This window comes from Gallus gallus, chromosome 9, assembly GCF_016699485.2.
Source record: "Gallus gallus isolate bGalGal1 chromosome 9, bGalGal1.mat.broiler.GRCg7b, whole genome shotgun sequence".
Taxonomy (NCBI): domain Eukaryota; kingdom Metazoa; phylum Chordata; class Aves; order Galliformes; family Phasianidae; genus Gallus; species Gallus gallus.
In genome coordinates this window covers 3,261,005-3,277,705 of record NC_052540.1, presented here as the reverse complement: position 1 = coordinate 3,277,705, position 16,701 = coordinate 3,261,005, and the positions used below count along the sequence as shown (strand labels likewise).

Genomic DNA, 16,701 nt, shown 5'->3' with positions numbered 1-16,701 from the left:
AGCAGCGAGCACAATGGCCTGCTCAGGAGCCTCTGTTAAGCCCATCTTATCGACACAGTGTATGGGCTGGAGCAGCACCCAAGAGGTGTGATCCTACTCTTCGGCCACAAGAGCTGTCTGTGATGGTAACACGATCAGGGCAGCACACACAATGCACAATGTCATGGGCTGCAGAACCACAGAGGAGAGTGTACAGGCCCTGCGTGCCACCTGGCATCCTGCAGGGACCTTCCAAGGCAATGCCAGCCCCTTGCTCACCCTGCTAGGTAGCTCTGACAAAGGAAGGGGATCTTCTCAGGTCATGAGGACAGAGGTCAGGTGTTCCACATTCCAGGGCTAAGCTCCCAGCTGTGCATCTTTGTTGCTGCTTTCGGTGTCCTTCACAAGACCTGAAGGCTGTAAAGCAACGGGCTGGGGACAGGAAAGGACAAGCATCCCAGGAGCAAAGGAAACCTCCACCCCAAGACCTGCACTCCACAGTCCCACTGCTGGAGGAAGCCCAGCTTCCCTCCATACCCCACAGGGGTCTGTGTCACCTTTCTTTCCTCACAGCACCCCTCACCCTGCACTATAAACAGCAGGGACAATATCACAGGTTTGACAGATGATTACAGAACCATATACTTTCCACAGAAAAATCCCTTCTTGACCCCAGCCCGCTCCCAATTGTCACAGGTGCTTTTGAGCCCACTCCAGCACGCAACGTTCTGGTTGAGGTTGGAAACAGGGGAAGAGCACGGAGGTCAAAATGAGTATTTCACAGGGGTGGCAGCAAGCACACAGTGTTTCTGCTTCCAGCCCACCTCACCATAGCAGCCAGTTTGCTATCCAATCCAAAGCAGTGCATGGTTTCAGTGAAATATTTACTAACCACCCCTTCTCCCCTGCAAGAAGCAAAAGCGATTTGCTGAAGCGTCACAGCAAGAGCATCCTTCAGGAGCTCCAGCCCCTGCACAGGGCATAAGGAGAGAAAAGAAGTGTCCTAAGCAGGCCAGGCCTTGCTGAATTGTCCGACCCCTGCCTCCTTTCTGCAAACACAGAGGTAGCATTTGCCTCAATATATTCACTTTCATTCAGTGATGTGCAGAAACAGCCCTCAGCAGCTGGGACTTCACGTGGGAGCTCAGCAGAGCCGCTCGGTGCACATAGAGCTGTGGGCACTGCCTGGCCCACCCTGTCCTGCACAGCAGGGCGGCAGAACCTGCACCATCAATCTGTCCATATGGCTGATGTAAGACCTGTTCCCCTCTTTTATTTTTATACGTATATGTAGATATATTAAAAGCTTTTAAGATCCTCCCATTTTGAAAAATGTGATGACTATTCCCACAACTGAACTGCAGGAAGCCCCAAAGAGGCACCGATTCCAAACAACTCCAGGCTCAGACACCTTCTCATATTTGCTCACAGCCATTAAAAAAAGAACACAGCAGGAAATAGAGCAAAACCTTTATCCTGTCCGCTCAGAGCAGCGCTGTATTTTAATAACTATCACTTGTGAAACTGCTTACCTACGAAGAGATCCTCAAACAAATCATGACTCAATTTGCTGATCCATCAGCAATAAGGCACTTCCCAACTCCTCAGCATGGAATACAAAAGAGGAAGGTTAAAAAAGCAGTGGGAAGAAAACGTGCCCCCATTAACACCGTACAGCAGAGCATGCTCACCAGATGCGCTGCGCTGGGAGCTGTTGGCTAATTGCAGGCGTGGGGGTCACAGTGAATCCCGGCCATAGATGCAACCATCAGGCAGCAGGGGACAAAGACAGCTCTGAGTGACAGCACTGCTCCGGCTTACAAAGACCCAGAGGGCCCAGGAACAAAACTGGTGTAAGAGCAGGAGCAACCTGCTCCACCAAAACGTCGCGTGTTTGAGTTCCACAGCAGCAGCGCGCTATAGAAATGGAGCTTCCAAGGGTCGCAGCCCTGGAAATAAAAAGCCACACAGCAAAAAGGACAGTAACACAAACTTGCCCTCCACTAACAACTTTAGTTGCAGGATACCTGTCTGTGACCGCACAGTAGGCGCTGAGAGAAGGGCCACACCTGCAGCCAGACCTGCTCCATCTCTCCCATTTCCCTTCTCAATTCTCAAACATTTCTATGTATTCTCCCTCAAAATCAGCACTCACGAGTTCTTGCCGTTTCTCCCGTTGAAACAGACTGCCTATTGATAAAATCCATCTATCCAAACATGCAGACCTGATGTCATCTACCCCCAGATCAACCTAAAATAGCCCATTTTTCATTTACCGAACGCAGCTATCTGGCTCGGTATGATTAAGATATTGCAGCACAGACATCTCCTCCCAGGCTCCAAAAATAACATTTCAGAACAGCTCCACTCATTTCATTGGGAGAAACCATGACATCATGCCCCATCCAGGTGAGCAAGAATATGACAAATCTTGCCCCCGTGAACTGATCCTTAACCCAAATGCTGCTCCCAGCTCCTGGTCTATTGGGGAGAGCTCCTGGTGCCACGCAGATGGCACAAGCTGCTGCTTGCTGTAATAAAGGGAAAATTCCTAACAGGCTGCTCAAGAGAAAAAGACATCTCTTCAAAAACGCATTTAAATTATTCACTACTGTGACACAACAGAAGAAGCATTTCATTAGTCCACACGGGAAAGCATCACAATTGCCTGGAAGGGGAAAAAAAAAGGAAACAAAACAAAAAAACCCCCCACAATTGCCATTTCTAGTAACACTAATGACATCCCCTGCATCTTCCACACGTATCCATTCCCTATTGCTTCTCCCTGCTTCCCCTTTAAAAGGGGGGCACAAGAAGATAACGTGCAGAATTGTAGCTGAAAAATGTCTCTCAGACAGGCGAAAGGACAGGGCAGCTCCGGGTCTGTAACGCGGGGATGGATGAATTCGGGTTTCCCATTTCCCCATCCCTGCCCTCAGCATCATTTCTCAGCCCCATCACATCACAAATGCAACATCCATCTGTCCTTCCCAGATAAATGGCGAAACGGGAGCGCTGCCCATCAAACCCAGACACAGGCACACACACACTTCAAAAGAGACATTTTCCTCAAATACTTACAAGGATGAAGGCTGCCGATGTGACGCTCCATTTTCTGCTTTTAAAGAGATGGAAGGCAAAAAAAAAAAAAAAAAGGAAAGGAAAAAAAGAAAAAAAAAAAAGGAAGTGTTGCAAAATAAAAGGAAATTCCACCCACACAATCCTGCAGCCTGCTGCAAAGGAGCACAGAAGCGTGCTGACGTCACGGATTCATGAATGGATGGAAATGGGGCTGTTTGGAGATTCGGCGGAGCTGGCTGGGGAGCAGGGGGCAGCCAATCCGCGCGGGCACCGCCGGCCACCTCCTGCCTGCCAGATCCGGGCAGCACGAGCCCAGCAGCCCCACGCCAGCAAGGCGGGGAGGGGATGCGGGCAGCAGGCTGTGCATCGCCGGGGCTGGGGGGAAAATGGCATCAGTGCTGCCATGCCGGGGAAGGAGCGAGCGAGGACATCCTCCGCTGCCTCCGAGCCGAGCTGCTGCCCCTGCGCGCGGCTCGGTGACGGCAGCGTATCGAATAGCAGCCATCTGTTCTATGAATCAAGTGCATTTAGTAATCAGAAAAGGAGTTTGTTATCTCTCGGGTTGGTTTGTGGGGGTTTTTTTTGTTGTTGTTGTTTTTTTTAGGATCTCAAACCCTGGGTATTATTATTAAGATAATGAAATATAAGCATGCACTGGAAGGAAGCTGCAGGGAGAACAATAGGAGGCTTGTGTTTGATAAGTGATGCAAAGGCACCAACAAAATCAAAATAGGAGCACGGACAGAATCACGCATTCAGCTCTCCCCAAACATTCGCACAGCAGGCAGACAAGCGCCCAATGTCAGAAACGCTCAGAAGCACAACTCCAAGCACACCGAGTTGAAGACGTGCAGCCATGTGCAGGGAGCAGAGGGCACAGCAGGGCTCCATTCACACAGCAGCCCACCGCCATCTTCATCCCATCCCACGGCCATGCCAACACACGTCCTCAGTTCTGCACGGCAGATGCAAGGGCACTGCGCCATGCTGGAGGCCTGAGCGGGTGGCAGTGTCCTGGTGGAGGCACCACGAGCTGCAGCAGTTCACTTATCATAGAATTATAGAATCATAGAATGGCTAAGGTTGGAAAAGAGCTCCAAGCTCATCCAGTCCAATCATCCACCTATCATCAGTACTTCCCACTAAACCATGTCCCTCAGTACTTGCGTTCTCTCCGCCCAGAGCCAAGCTCAGCCTTGGCTTTGCATCTCTGAGATAGGAGGAAAGGAGTAGAGAGACGAGCACAGCCAGGAATTAAGGTCTGAAGAAAAACCTCAGCTGCACACTATTCAATTACACCATTTGGCATAGGCTGTCCATAGAACTGTGGGTGCTCCATCCCTGGAGGTGCTCAGGCCAGGCTGGATGGGGCCCTGGGCAGCCTGAGCTGCTGGGGGGCAGCCAACCCATGGCAGGGGTTGGGACTGGGCAGGCCATAAGGCCCCTTCCTACCCAAACTGTTCTATGATTCCATGATCTTGGGGGAGGGGTAACAGAACTCATCAGTGTGATGAAAACTGTTTCTCAACAATCTGTAGCTTCCAGATTATTAACAGCCAGGATTTCCATATTTCCACTGTCTCTGCTCCCAGCCAGTAGGAAGAAACCAAGCCAAAACTGAATGTCCCGACATTTACCCTGTTGGGCACATTTTGAGAGGATGTCTGAGGCATTCCCATCCTTTTCTATGAAAACCGGGTAACATCCCAAAATCAACTAGGGATGGGTGCAACAACAAAGCACATCTGAGTTTGGAAAACAAAGACTGTGCTCCCTTACAACCCTGGTACTAACGTCAATGGAAGGAGAACAGCCTTCCTGAAGGCTCAAAGAGCCACACACGCAGAGAGTACTTACATAAAATGCACTTACATGAGGATATGGGTTGTTTGCATGCGGTAAGACAGTAGAGTTATTTGTTGGTTTTTTGTTTAACTGTCTTTGACAGGGAACCAGGGGATCAGCAGATGGCCAGGGTGGCACAGCCAGAAGGTAAAGCACAGAGCCCCCTGCACACCCTCACCTCTCAGCACCACCCAGGAGCCGAATGCAATCAGTCCAACCAAAGGGCAGTTATGATATGAACGTATCAGTGGGCTCCAAATACAGTGGCAGCCACAATCACTTAAGCTTTGATTCAGGACTTCAGTTTTTGAATGGAGCTTTATAAAGCTGACCAGAGAAAATGAAAATTAATGCAAATCTCTCATTACCTACTTTTAAGATCAAAGAAAGCACACATTAGCTTCTGCTGAGGAGATCTAATGAATGAAAACCTATTTTTTATGAGCTAGAATTCACAGAAAATACATCATGAGGTTTCCACCCAGACAATACAACAGCTGCAGGTCAAGCAGTAGGATACAAAAGAAGAAGCAGTGCTGTGAAGGCAATGACATCTCCTCCAAGGGATGTCTGTTTGCCATGTCTTCTCACCACCTGGACACTCGGATCCTGCTTTCCTTGTCCCCAGAGCACAAAATTCTGCTTTACAGGCTTGCCACCATGGTACAGAAATGAGCTTATAGATTTCTGTGCACTTGTAGGACAGAAACAAAAATGACAATTGCTTCCTTGCCCTAAGATGAAATGGGATAAAGTCAGGATTGAGAAGGGGAGCACAGTGCCACGCTCAAGAAGTAGTAGAAAAGGAAGAATATTGCCACAGAACTAAAAACTCACAGGCAAAAAACAGAACAGAAAATAATTTTCAGAGGTTTCCGAGGGTTAATTGCAGTGACGTTTAAAAAACACCCAGCAGGGAAAGTAAGTGGGAACAAAACCCCAGGATGGCTCTGATAGAGGAAAAGCACTTGCACATGCAACTTCAGATTCTCTTTTCCATGGTGCCCATGCAGCGTACCAACACTGAATTGTGTCCTTGTCTCAACAGCCCAGGTTACAACTTGCAATCCAAATGCAAAGGTCCTGAACTGAATCCAAGATAAGTACCTTCACTCGGTATGAACAGCAACCATTGGCCTAAAAGCAATGGCTGCTTACAAGATCATGCTGGTAGCCAAAAAACAGCATTAGAAAACAGGAGGGCTGCAATCAGTTACATGCTTCAATAACACACATTAGCTCCTCTGTTGCACACGTGGTGTGTAACTAACTACAGGTGGACCAGTGTTAGAATTTCCCCATGTCTCATTCAGGCACAAGCACTGGCAAAAGCAGGGGACTCCTTATGAAGTATCAGATGCCCAGACACGACCCTATGTTTAGTTCAATAATAAAGCAAACACAGAAGGGAAAAAAAATGTACAGTGTTTGACAAGGATATAAGCTACTATAAAAACAAAGTTCATGTGGGAGCACACAAGTTGTAGTGACAAATTCACAGCTAGAAAGGATATCTGAGTAACAGAATAGGTCACTAGGAGACACAGCAGGCAAAGCCAGTGGAAATGGGTGCAAAAGAAAAGCTAAAAGTACTTAACAAGTAGTAACTTGTTAATTAGTAACTAAGAGGAATGCTATACAGAATCTGCTAGGCATAGCACTTTAAAGTTGACACATCACATTAATTTGGGCCTGGTCTTAAGATACTCATTTATCAAGCACTCCAATTCAGCGACCTTCAATTTGAATAAACTGGAAAACTATTGGAAACGCAGAAGACTGAAAACAACAATATTAGGCCAATATTAAAATATAACAAACTTGCTGCTTGTGGGCCTCATTAACTTGACATCAACCGTAGGAAAAAATAATAATACTTAAAAATCAATCTCTGCATGTAAGGGATGGCTGTGCTACACCAGAGCAATGCCCATTCATCCCAGTGTCCCATCTCTGTTGGCCCACAGGGAAGTAGAAAAACTAAAGCAAATGCCAAACACTCACCGTGGCGAAAGCAGAAAGTTAGAAGAGACTGAAGTAACTCAGGCTAATTTCATAACTACATGTATACAAGGCTGCTTATAAAGCCACTCTGCTGAAAGCCTAAGTATTTGCATGGATAGGATATCTAAAGGGATGCCTTACTGTCAAGCTCTGAAATGTACAAAATGCTCGATTCCCTCCAACCCTGCAGGCAAACATTCCTCTTCTGAATGCCCTGAACTTCAGTGGTGGGGTGGGCAACAGAAATCGTATGTAAACCAGCAGAAGATCTCCGGCCTTTTAAAATCTGAGAACTGAGGAGATTCCAGCTGAGAACTCCTTCCTGCAAACGCAGCTGAGAATAACTGCAATCTGAGCTGCAGTGAGGCCTTCAGGTCTGTTCGTGATTGAAAGCAGAGAGCTGGAGATGGCTACAAACTCAGACACGCAGTGCTTTGAGAAAGTCACCCCCATCTTTAATGCCTAACCAAAAACACAATTAAAGGGAAGGAAATGTGTTCATTTTCTACTTATTTTTCCCCTTGGAGGTCATTTGCAGAAATCCCTAGCAGAGGACCCACGAGAAAAGCAGATCCATTTGTATGGGGAAACAGCCATGAAATAGCGATTCTCCCAGAGATCGCTCCAAAATGAAGTCTTCCATAACAATAATTAACACTAACAGAATTGCCAGCAGTGAGAAATGCTGCAAAAGTAATAAGAATGTACAATTATCGGCCATAAGGGATGCTTTTAAAGCTGGCTAAGCTACAGCCACCCTCCCCCTCCCAGGCTGGGAGCTGCAGAGTGCTGCTGGGCTCGTGGGACCTGAGAACACAGGCTGTATACTAACATGGTGTGGAAAACAGAGTCCTATCACCTACATTATTCCCAGTAAAAGGCACTGATCTGTCAGCGCATAAATAGGAAACTGCTGAGGAAATAATGAAACAATATAGGATGTTCTGTTCAGAGGGTAAAATTCACTTGCACAAATATTACCAACAACTGCTGAGCAGATGTTCTGTAGAGAAGGATTTGGGGATATAGATAGGATCACTGAATGAGTGCAAATTATAAATATCAAGTTGTCACAAGCGAGGCAACTTTATCCAGTGACAGGAGCACAAATTCAAGAGAATGGAAGTAACCAGACTGTTCAGTTTCGGTAAAGTCTATAGTAAAGCCCATTTTTGGGTGAGGCTTGCCAAGAAACAGCATCTACCGCAGAACCACCAGGAGAGCAGAGCTGACGAGGGCATCTAATGGCTGAGTGGGCTGCCTGAGGTTGCTCCATCTGAGCAAAGGAAAAAGAGAAGACTGAGAGATGATTAAGATCCTTCCATACAGTAATGGTTTCTGCAAAGAAAGAAAAAACAAACGCACTCAAAAAAAAACAACCCTTATCTTCACCTCTGTGGTATGGAGGAGGAGTAATGCACTCAGACTGCAAATAACAGAAGTTTACTTAAGCCACTGAAAGTAGCTTTGTAAATGGTGACTACAGCCCTAGCCCAGGGAAGCCTCACTGCATCCTGTGTTAGATGGTAAATAAGTGAATGCCTCACAAGAATTGCTCAGCAATGCAGACGATGCATTGAGCCAAAAGGTCAGGATGATCTTCTGGAACTCTGCAGGACTCTCTTCCTATGAAGACAACGAGATACTGAAAGCTCTGCAGCAAGACCAGAAGCTAAAAAATTAATCTGATCTTTTGCAGCATGAGGTCTTGCTGAATTAAATCTTTCCAGCCTTGCTGCTGTTATACAACCTCTTGGAGGAATATTACTCAGACTTACAGCAAAAAAATACAAAAAAATGTCAAAAGCCCATTAAGAAAGCTGAATTCAAGCATTTGTAAGTTGGAGCCTGCTAGAATGAGGCACTATTTTTGGTATTAACAGTTCTCTGTAGCTTTGTGATAAAGTTCCTTTGAGAACCGCTGATCAGCCCCATGTAAATACTCTTAAGACACATAAAACCTACTCATCATCCTCCTCCCAGACTAGCACCATGAAGCTCTCGGTAGCTTTTTTCCTTACAGCTCACTGCTCTTTTTCCTTCTCCTCTTTCCTGTGGCATTTCTTCTGTTCTGCTGCTGCTGAACGCAGACCCCAGGATCCCCTTGGTTGGTCTGAGGAATCACAACACAGAATTACTCACTTAACAAAGAGTGATAACACCTTAAACATTGGAAGTCGGGTTCAACAGATTTTTGGTTCAGGATAGTTAGACTGAGCGTCATACTTGTCAGCAATGGTGGTTTTGACTCTTGCTTTCAAGAGTGATGCTGGACAGCACAGATAACAAGTACCACCCTAAAGCAGGACACTCTCAGGAGGCGCTGCATGGCATACCAAAGACTTGCTTTCTCCATTAAGTCATAGAGCTGCCTCTAAGGGACAGCCAAAAATAAAACATCCCTCAAAGGGGCACATAAAAGTTAGGCAATGTCCCAATATTCAACTAAATCAAACCATCAGCTTTGCACTCGCGGGATTTTACCTATCCATAGAAAATAATTACCATGTTTGTAAACACAAGTGATGCCTACGAGAGACAGAATGACAGTCATGTTCAAAACCATGGTAGCCAAAGCATTAACCTGAGGACATTCCAGAACAATTCTGTCATGGCAGCATATAAAACCTGTAGTACTTCACAAGCAGAGTAAAAACAGTGGCTACACGTCCCCTTCAAGATGAGGGATGTAAGCCTGCTCAGACCCCAGCATCCAACTTAGCAGCGAGGCAAGGTTTGCAGCAAACACCTGCATCCTTTTCATATAGAATCTAACAGTGTCCGGAGAAAAAAAAATACCAACAAGAAACTACATGATTAGAGCACGTCTGGTTGACTTTCTCCCCCACTATTTTTGATTTACTCTTTTTCACACTCTTCCATAAAGAGGCACTTTTTGTCCTTAAGGCACCTCTATTCCACTAGGACACCACTGCTGTGCATATTACATGCCAATCCAGAGTACCTTTTCTATTAACTGAAGAAAATGAGATCAATAAAAAGACAGTGCTGATGAAGAAACTGATGAATTGTTGGTGAAGATGTAAGGGCAGGGTAGTTTATGCAACTAATTGCTTGCATTGAGACGAAATAAAACTTAAATCAAGGGAGAATGTCTTTCTTTAGTAAAATACTTCACCTTAATTATAAACCATAGCGTGATAGAGACTGAACACACAAATGCTTTGCCTCTGTAGCACCCATTATCGCTCACAGAACAAGTTGAGAGCTTTCATATTAAAAAGTGAATCCCAGTTTATCTCCACCTTTCCTGCTCCTGCAGTCCTTCACATGGGTGGCTCAGCTACCTCCTAAAACTCACATATCTCTAGTTTTTTCCTGTATCAATGGTCTATAATAAAATGTATAGAATAAAGCCATTTTCAGTCTCCTTGACATTGAAAAGGTTTCTTGCCTAATGCATATATCCATTCACAACCTGAAGAAAACTACAATGATTTTACAGTTAAAGGTAGGAATGATTTCTCAGCTAGTATCTGGAAAGAAAACAGGAGCTTTTTTAAAAAACAATATTCCTCTGAGCTTAATTCCCAAAAGATTATAGTATTACTTTACAATCTGCTCCTTCTCACAGTTCTCACATACAGCTCTGCACCTAATTTGAAACGTTAGATACCTTCTTTTAATACAAACAAAACACAACAGTAAAGAAGGCCTCTGATTGCAGCTGGTACTTGCCAAAGGGCAGGATCAGACAGCAAGGGAGACTCGCAAGCTCTGCACTACCTATGGCAACAGACATCAGACACAACATCAGCAGTGAGAGCCAGCAAATCTGAGTGCCCATGGCACAGCAGTTACCTCCAGCATTCAAGTTTGATACTACTATAAACATTTGACATAACTTTAGAAACAACAAACAGTTGCTAGAAAACGAACAAATGGCTATAAGCATCTTGTTCTAGCATTATTTAGCCTATAGCCTGCTTCTCAATTCTAAAGTGAATCATTACTCTCCATATTTTATGGAATTTCGTCGGTGTGTCTGCTTGTTCCCTCCTGTTCACTACAGACTGCATCTGAACCGGAACCCATTAGATGTCCTGCAACTAAGCTACTGCAGGAGAGTGAGGTTAGCAGCGACACGACTGTGGACATACTATCACGTAAGATGGTAAGCTTACCTCATCCCCACCTTTGAAAAGCAAAGCACATCTAAAATTTATGAGTAGCTGCAGGAGTGAGGGCTTTATTGTTTCGCGCCTGCTCAAGTTTCTGACTCATTGCTACAGTTAAAGCACAGACAGCTATGGGTACCTGATCATTTTTCCAGGTGCACTGAAAGCCCATGTCCCCTTGGCTTGCTGCACATGTGACTCTTCAAGTCAGGTAAACCAAGCTGCTCCCTGAAGCTGCACCACAGGTAATGCTCAAGAGAGTCCAGCACCGAATTCTTCTCTCTAGAAAGAAAATAAAGAAACTCAGAATCCTATTGAACAAAAATCTGTTTAATTAAATGCTCATAATACCCATCCAAAACATCCTGTTAGCACATCTCGATGCTACATGGTACATTTAAATGCAGCAGAGAAGTGCCAAAATCAAGCATGCGCTTTCAAAAAGGATAGAAGCTGGAAGCAGAAAGACCTCATCACATTCAGCACATCCTTCCTTAGCATGCTCTATAGTTCTTCTATGTTACAGTGTTAATCTAAATTAAGAAAGCAGCTCCCACAATAGAGCTCGCAGCTTTCCATGTTAAATGCATACATCTCATTCTGGATTGGATTTTAAAATAACACACTTTAAGATAATCTATTAATGATTTTTCTCATGTGATTTTTCAAGTTGTTTCCCTATTTTTAAGGAAATTCTAGGAAAAGCACAAGCTGTTACAGTCCTCCACCATACACACAGCTCATTGTACCATTATCCATCTTTCCATCACAACCACGCAAGCAAAGAAACTGGGACTTCCAGTCCTCAGCCTGCTGCATATTCTTCCCACCCCACAAAAATCTAAAGGACAACAGGGCTTAGCTCAGCTCTTCATAAAATTAGAAATAATTAAGACCTTGAAACTGCCAAACAAGGCAAAGACTGAACTAATTGGTCTTAAAACAGATTGCCTCTGCCCGCAGACCTATTTATACATGAAAACATAGACGTTTGCCATAATTTGTAAGGAACTCACTCATGGTTCCACTAAATCAGTGGCCCCAAAAGCCAGCTGTCACAGATTTTAACCACAGTTTTAAGGAAAGGAATGGTACACGTACATTCATGTGCACACATACACATATATACACACATGCACAGAAAGATGTGTCTTCCTGCTTAAGGAAAAACAGATTGCAAGTAGATAGGTACCACAGATGAAACAGTAATACATAACTGAGAATCAAACCACGTGAAATAGGAAAAGATTGCATTTGATTACATTACAGTTAAAACGGCACATTGTAACGAAGAGATATTCTTAAAAGACATGAGTGTGACGATGCCTGGAGCTGGCAGAGTGCCACTGGAATATGCTGCTGAATTTCACACAAAAATGTCCATCTGAGACTTAAAACATCAGTTTGTAACTGCCAGTAGAAGTAGGAATTGTCAGCACAACGAGGAGAAGGCTGTGGGGGCCTGAGGACTTCTGCCACCAGGTGAGTGCTGCTCCTCCTGCATGGGGATTTACTACAGCCTTTACAGCACTCTGCTTTTAACATATTGCCTTCCAGGTTCAACCTGGAAGATTCTGTGTCTGTACGCCAATACTCTTGGTAATAAATCAATCAATCAATAACATGAATAAAGCAAATACAAAACCACTCATATGCAACAAAGAGAATCGTATGATCTGGAAACAATTACAGAACACACCTGGGGATTAGATTTCTTTTCCCCTTTCATATCAGGCAAGGATTTCTTTCAACCTGTTACTTCCCATCCCAACAAAATAGCAGCAGAATGCTGAGTATCTGGATTCAAACATGATCCCCTACAGATGCATTTTATTTAAAGAACTGAACAAACAGAACACTATTTGCTTTGAAATTCCCCTACGAGTGGTGAAAGCAGAGCTGTGACTGTTGCATTGTATTCAGCACAGCTCGGATTGCATTCCCTGCATCCGGTTTAAGATCTGTCAGAGACGCTGCTCGCTGCTGTAGCATGGCTTTGCACTCCCGTGATGGCATCTAGTTCAAAATAGAAGATTTTGAACAGAATGTATACTTACAGGGAAGATGAACGAACAGCACAAAGCCAGCAGCTGACTTCTTCAGTCACCTTTGTCCCAGCCTGGCTGCTGGTCCCGGATTACTGCTGGTCTTTAACTACCCAGGCCTTGAAGCCCTGGGAAGATCCTATCCCAGCTCAGCAAGGTGGGAGGGTTTGTTGTTTTAACCGTTGGCTGATAACAGCTTATCAGCAGGTTTTCAAATGTTAAACATTACATTTGCATGGCAAAGAGCACAGCATAAGGAAAACGTTGAATTTGTGTTACCCTTCTGCTGCAGCAGGTTCCTCCAGCAAGAACCAGGGCTCCCATACACCGCTGCCCACAGTGCCATCCAGAGAAGGAAGAGAAACTAAAACCCCTGCTCAAAGAAACCATAGCCAGGGCCAGCCCTGCTTAATTGAACAGTGACACCAAGTTACATACTCATTCCTAATTCATCTTGGCTGAATCCGCACACCAGCAGCAGCTGCCTCTCTCAGTTACCAACCAATAGAATCACAGAATGGCCTGCGTTGAAAAGGACCACAGTGACCATCCAGTTCCAACCCCCTGCTATGTGCAGGGTCACCAACCAGCAGACCAGGCTGCCCAGAGCCACATCCAGCCTGGCCTTGAACGCCTGCAGGGATGGGGCATCCACAGCCTCCTTGGGCAACCTGTTCAGTGCCTCACCACCCTCTGGGTGAAAAACTTCCTCCTAATATCCAACCTAAATCTCCCCTGTCTCAGTTTAAAACCATTCCCCCTTGTCCTATCACTATCCACCCTCGTAAACAGCTGTTCCCCCTGATAATACACTCCCTTCAAGTAGTGGAAGGCCGCACTGAGGCCTCCCCGGAGCCTTCTCTTCTCCAAGCTAAACAAGCCCAGTTCCCTCAACCTTTCCTCATAGGAGAGGTGCTCCAGCCCTCTGATCATCTTAGTGGCCCTCCTCTGGGCCCACTCTAAGAGCTCCACGTCCTTCCTGTACTGGGGGCCCCAGGCCTGGATGCAGTACTGCAGATGGGGCCTCACAAGAGCCAAATAAAGAGAGACAATCACCTCTCTCTCCCTGCTGGCCACCCCTAAGCGAACAGAACCCCACAGTGAACAGACCTGTTATTTAACAGTGATTACTGCCTACTACTCTGTCCACTGTCTTATTTTCAAAGCATTGTGGCACAACTGAAATTAACAATATTAATAAACACCTAGCCTAGTTTAGCCTCTGATGTATGAACAGAGCTCACAGTGCTTTACTCACTCCATACATTCACTGGGTGAAGCCAAAGCCAGGAGGTGCCGCCAAAGCAGCCCTGTACCTTCGCACAGGGAGAACAGATGCACTTCTCCAGGTACATCGTTGGCCCACATGCTTTGTGGGGTCACACCTGCTGGAAGCCACTTGCCTACAAATGGCTGCACACACTTTATGTTTCATTTACAAGATGTGCCCCCAGCACATCAGCAGTAGTGGAACCTCAGAGGCTCTATGAGCGTGTTGCCAGCTGGGAATAGGCCAAGGTACAGATAGCAATGACCTGGGGAGGTGTGGGGATGCTGAGCAAGCCAGATTGGGCTGCAACGTATGCTGGCAATTTAGGTACTGTGGGAAAACAGCAAGCAACTTCTGTACAACACTCATTAGTGTAAAAGCTAGGATAACATCATTCAAATCGATGTTGATATTGGAAGAATTCACCTATTTTGGAGGCAGCAGACCTTTGTACCAACCCTTCTGCACAGGCAGCTGCACTGTGAGCACATAAGGAGAGCTGCCCTGAGAGATGTGCCAATCATACAGGAGAACAGCTGCAGGCAAGCCAATGGAGGCCTGGACCTGCCTCACACTTCCTGAGCATCCGTGAGCAGGCTCTTCATAGTTCAGTTGGCTGGAAGCACCCTCACTTCTGCAGATCCCACATCTACACCCAGTGCAACACTAACATACAGTCTGGTTCATTAGAAATAGTTCCCTCTGGGTTCCTCTGCCACATTTCTACTGATGGTGTCTGAGGTCTCTGGATACATTAAGCAATGTGCCTGATATGTGTTAGCTATACATTGTTACCTTCTCCCTCTCCTCTCCTGAAACAGTCATCACTGTAAGTGCTTATTCTACTCTATTTTAGGAGCATGGGCTTTTAGCATCCACGCAGCACCATTTCAAGCTAAAAAAGGTAAATCAAAGAAATAGACTGCTTCTGCTGGGAAGATTAAGCACTTACGACATCGCCTGGTTCTTGTAAAAGTCTCTGATTAGGCTTCGGAACAATCCTCTCTTCTGCAAGTTATCTTCCCTTCTGGCGTGCCCAATAAACAACCATTGTCAGGTTTCAGGCCACAGAGCAGTCTGCAGTAAGATCCAAGACATCAAAAATACCTGACTGCTCCTTATAGAAACCCAGTCACTCAACACAGCTTACAGTGTCAGTAGGTAACATGCTGCAGCACTGTATTATCTAGATTGAGGAGTAAGGTGCTCCTACCCAACTGCATCACCTTGATGTAATGAGACTGCTAAACACATCAAGGTGTGAACAACTGAGGCCAGTAAGGATCAGCCCTTCCCCATTATTTCCTCAAGTTACTCCTATCCTAAGGAATAGGCTTAGACTGATAAAATAAATCTATGAAGGGAGAAAAGTTGTGGATTAGCATTTCTTGTGACTAAAATCGCTTATCCAAAGAAGAAACGAATGCATTCCCTGACCGCTATGGAGACCTCCACCTCCACTTTCCTTCCTTTTCTAGCTTTCACCTCTCCCAGACCATAACCATATCATCATCTGCTTTCTCTCCCCTCTGTTGTCAGAGAGGAGCTCATTCCCTTCCTTGTTTATATCTTTCTCACCTCAACTAACTCTTCTTACTGTTGGCAAGCTAGAAAGTAATAAACTACAAATGCTACCAAATCTATTGAAAGCTGTCCAGCCTTTGGAAATCCTCCATACAATGAGTGCAGGTCAGTAAAGAGTACATACATTTTCCCTTTTAAAAGTATGAATGGATTCCAAAGCACACACACTAGTACCCTCTTATTTTGCACTCTTCTGAAGACTAGGAGGACATTTTAGATAGTGACCATGCATTTCAGAAGCAGGCTCGACCAGTAGATTTTTTCTCTCCTGTGGTATTGAAAAAAAAACTGAAGGAACAGAAACCCATAGCAAAACCACAATTAACCTACAGAGAAAATTAAGTGCTGTGAGCACACCCACATCAGAAGCCTCTTTTTAACTGCAATTAGCTGCTGGTAGTAAGCTTGCAAGGCCAAGACAGCATCTAAGGTCTTCCACACACACCTCAGGTAGGAACACACTACTGCTGAGAGCAGAATCTCAACTCTCACTGTTGGCTGCTTTGAACTTCCAGCTTCCCAAAAGCTGATGACTCTTCTTCCAATAGAACAGCAACCAGCAACCTTTGTAGGCATGTGGAAGAGGCGGCCAGACCTGATGCTAAAAAGATATGGATAACAACAAAACACTGGTATGCCATGCTGTTCAAGGGACAGGAAACAATAAATCTTCACATCGACACATTACTATATGATTATACTGTAATTGCAACGTCCCGTGAGACAATCATGCTATTTTCTTTTGAGAAACTCT

At 45.3% G+C, this 16,701-nt stretch overlaps 1 protein-coding gene across 33 annotated transcripts in view; it reads right to left on the bottom strand.

Annotated features, from left to right (window-relative positions):
* MAP3K13 (mitogen-activated protein kinase kinase kinase 13) overlaps nt 1-16,701 on the bottom strand; it is a 64,906-nt gene that overhangs the window by 30,910 nt on the left and 17,295 nt on the right. For 20 of the 33 annotated variants that reach the window (XM_046898783.1, XM_046898782.1, XM_046898790.1 and 17 more), the window contains one exon: nt 11,188-11,330. The gene's annotated coding sequence lies outside the window, so the exon portion shown is untranslated. Of the gene's footprint in view, nt 1-1,670; nt 8,186-11,187; nt 11,331-13,105; nt 13,174-15,315; nt 15,441-16,392; nt 16,549-16,701 lie in introns of those variants that run through there. The other 13 variants (XM_046898789.1, XM_046898781.1, XM_046898778.1 and 10 more) reach the window with 5 other exon arrangements.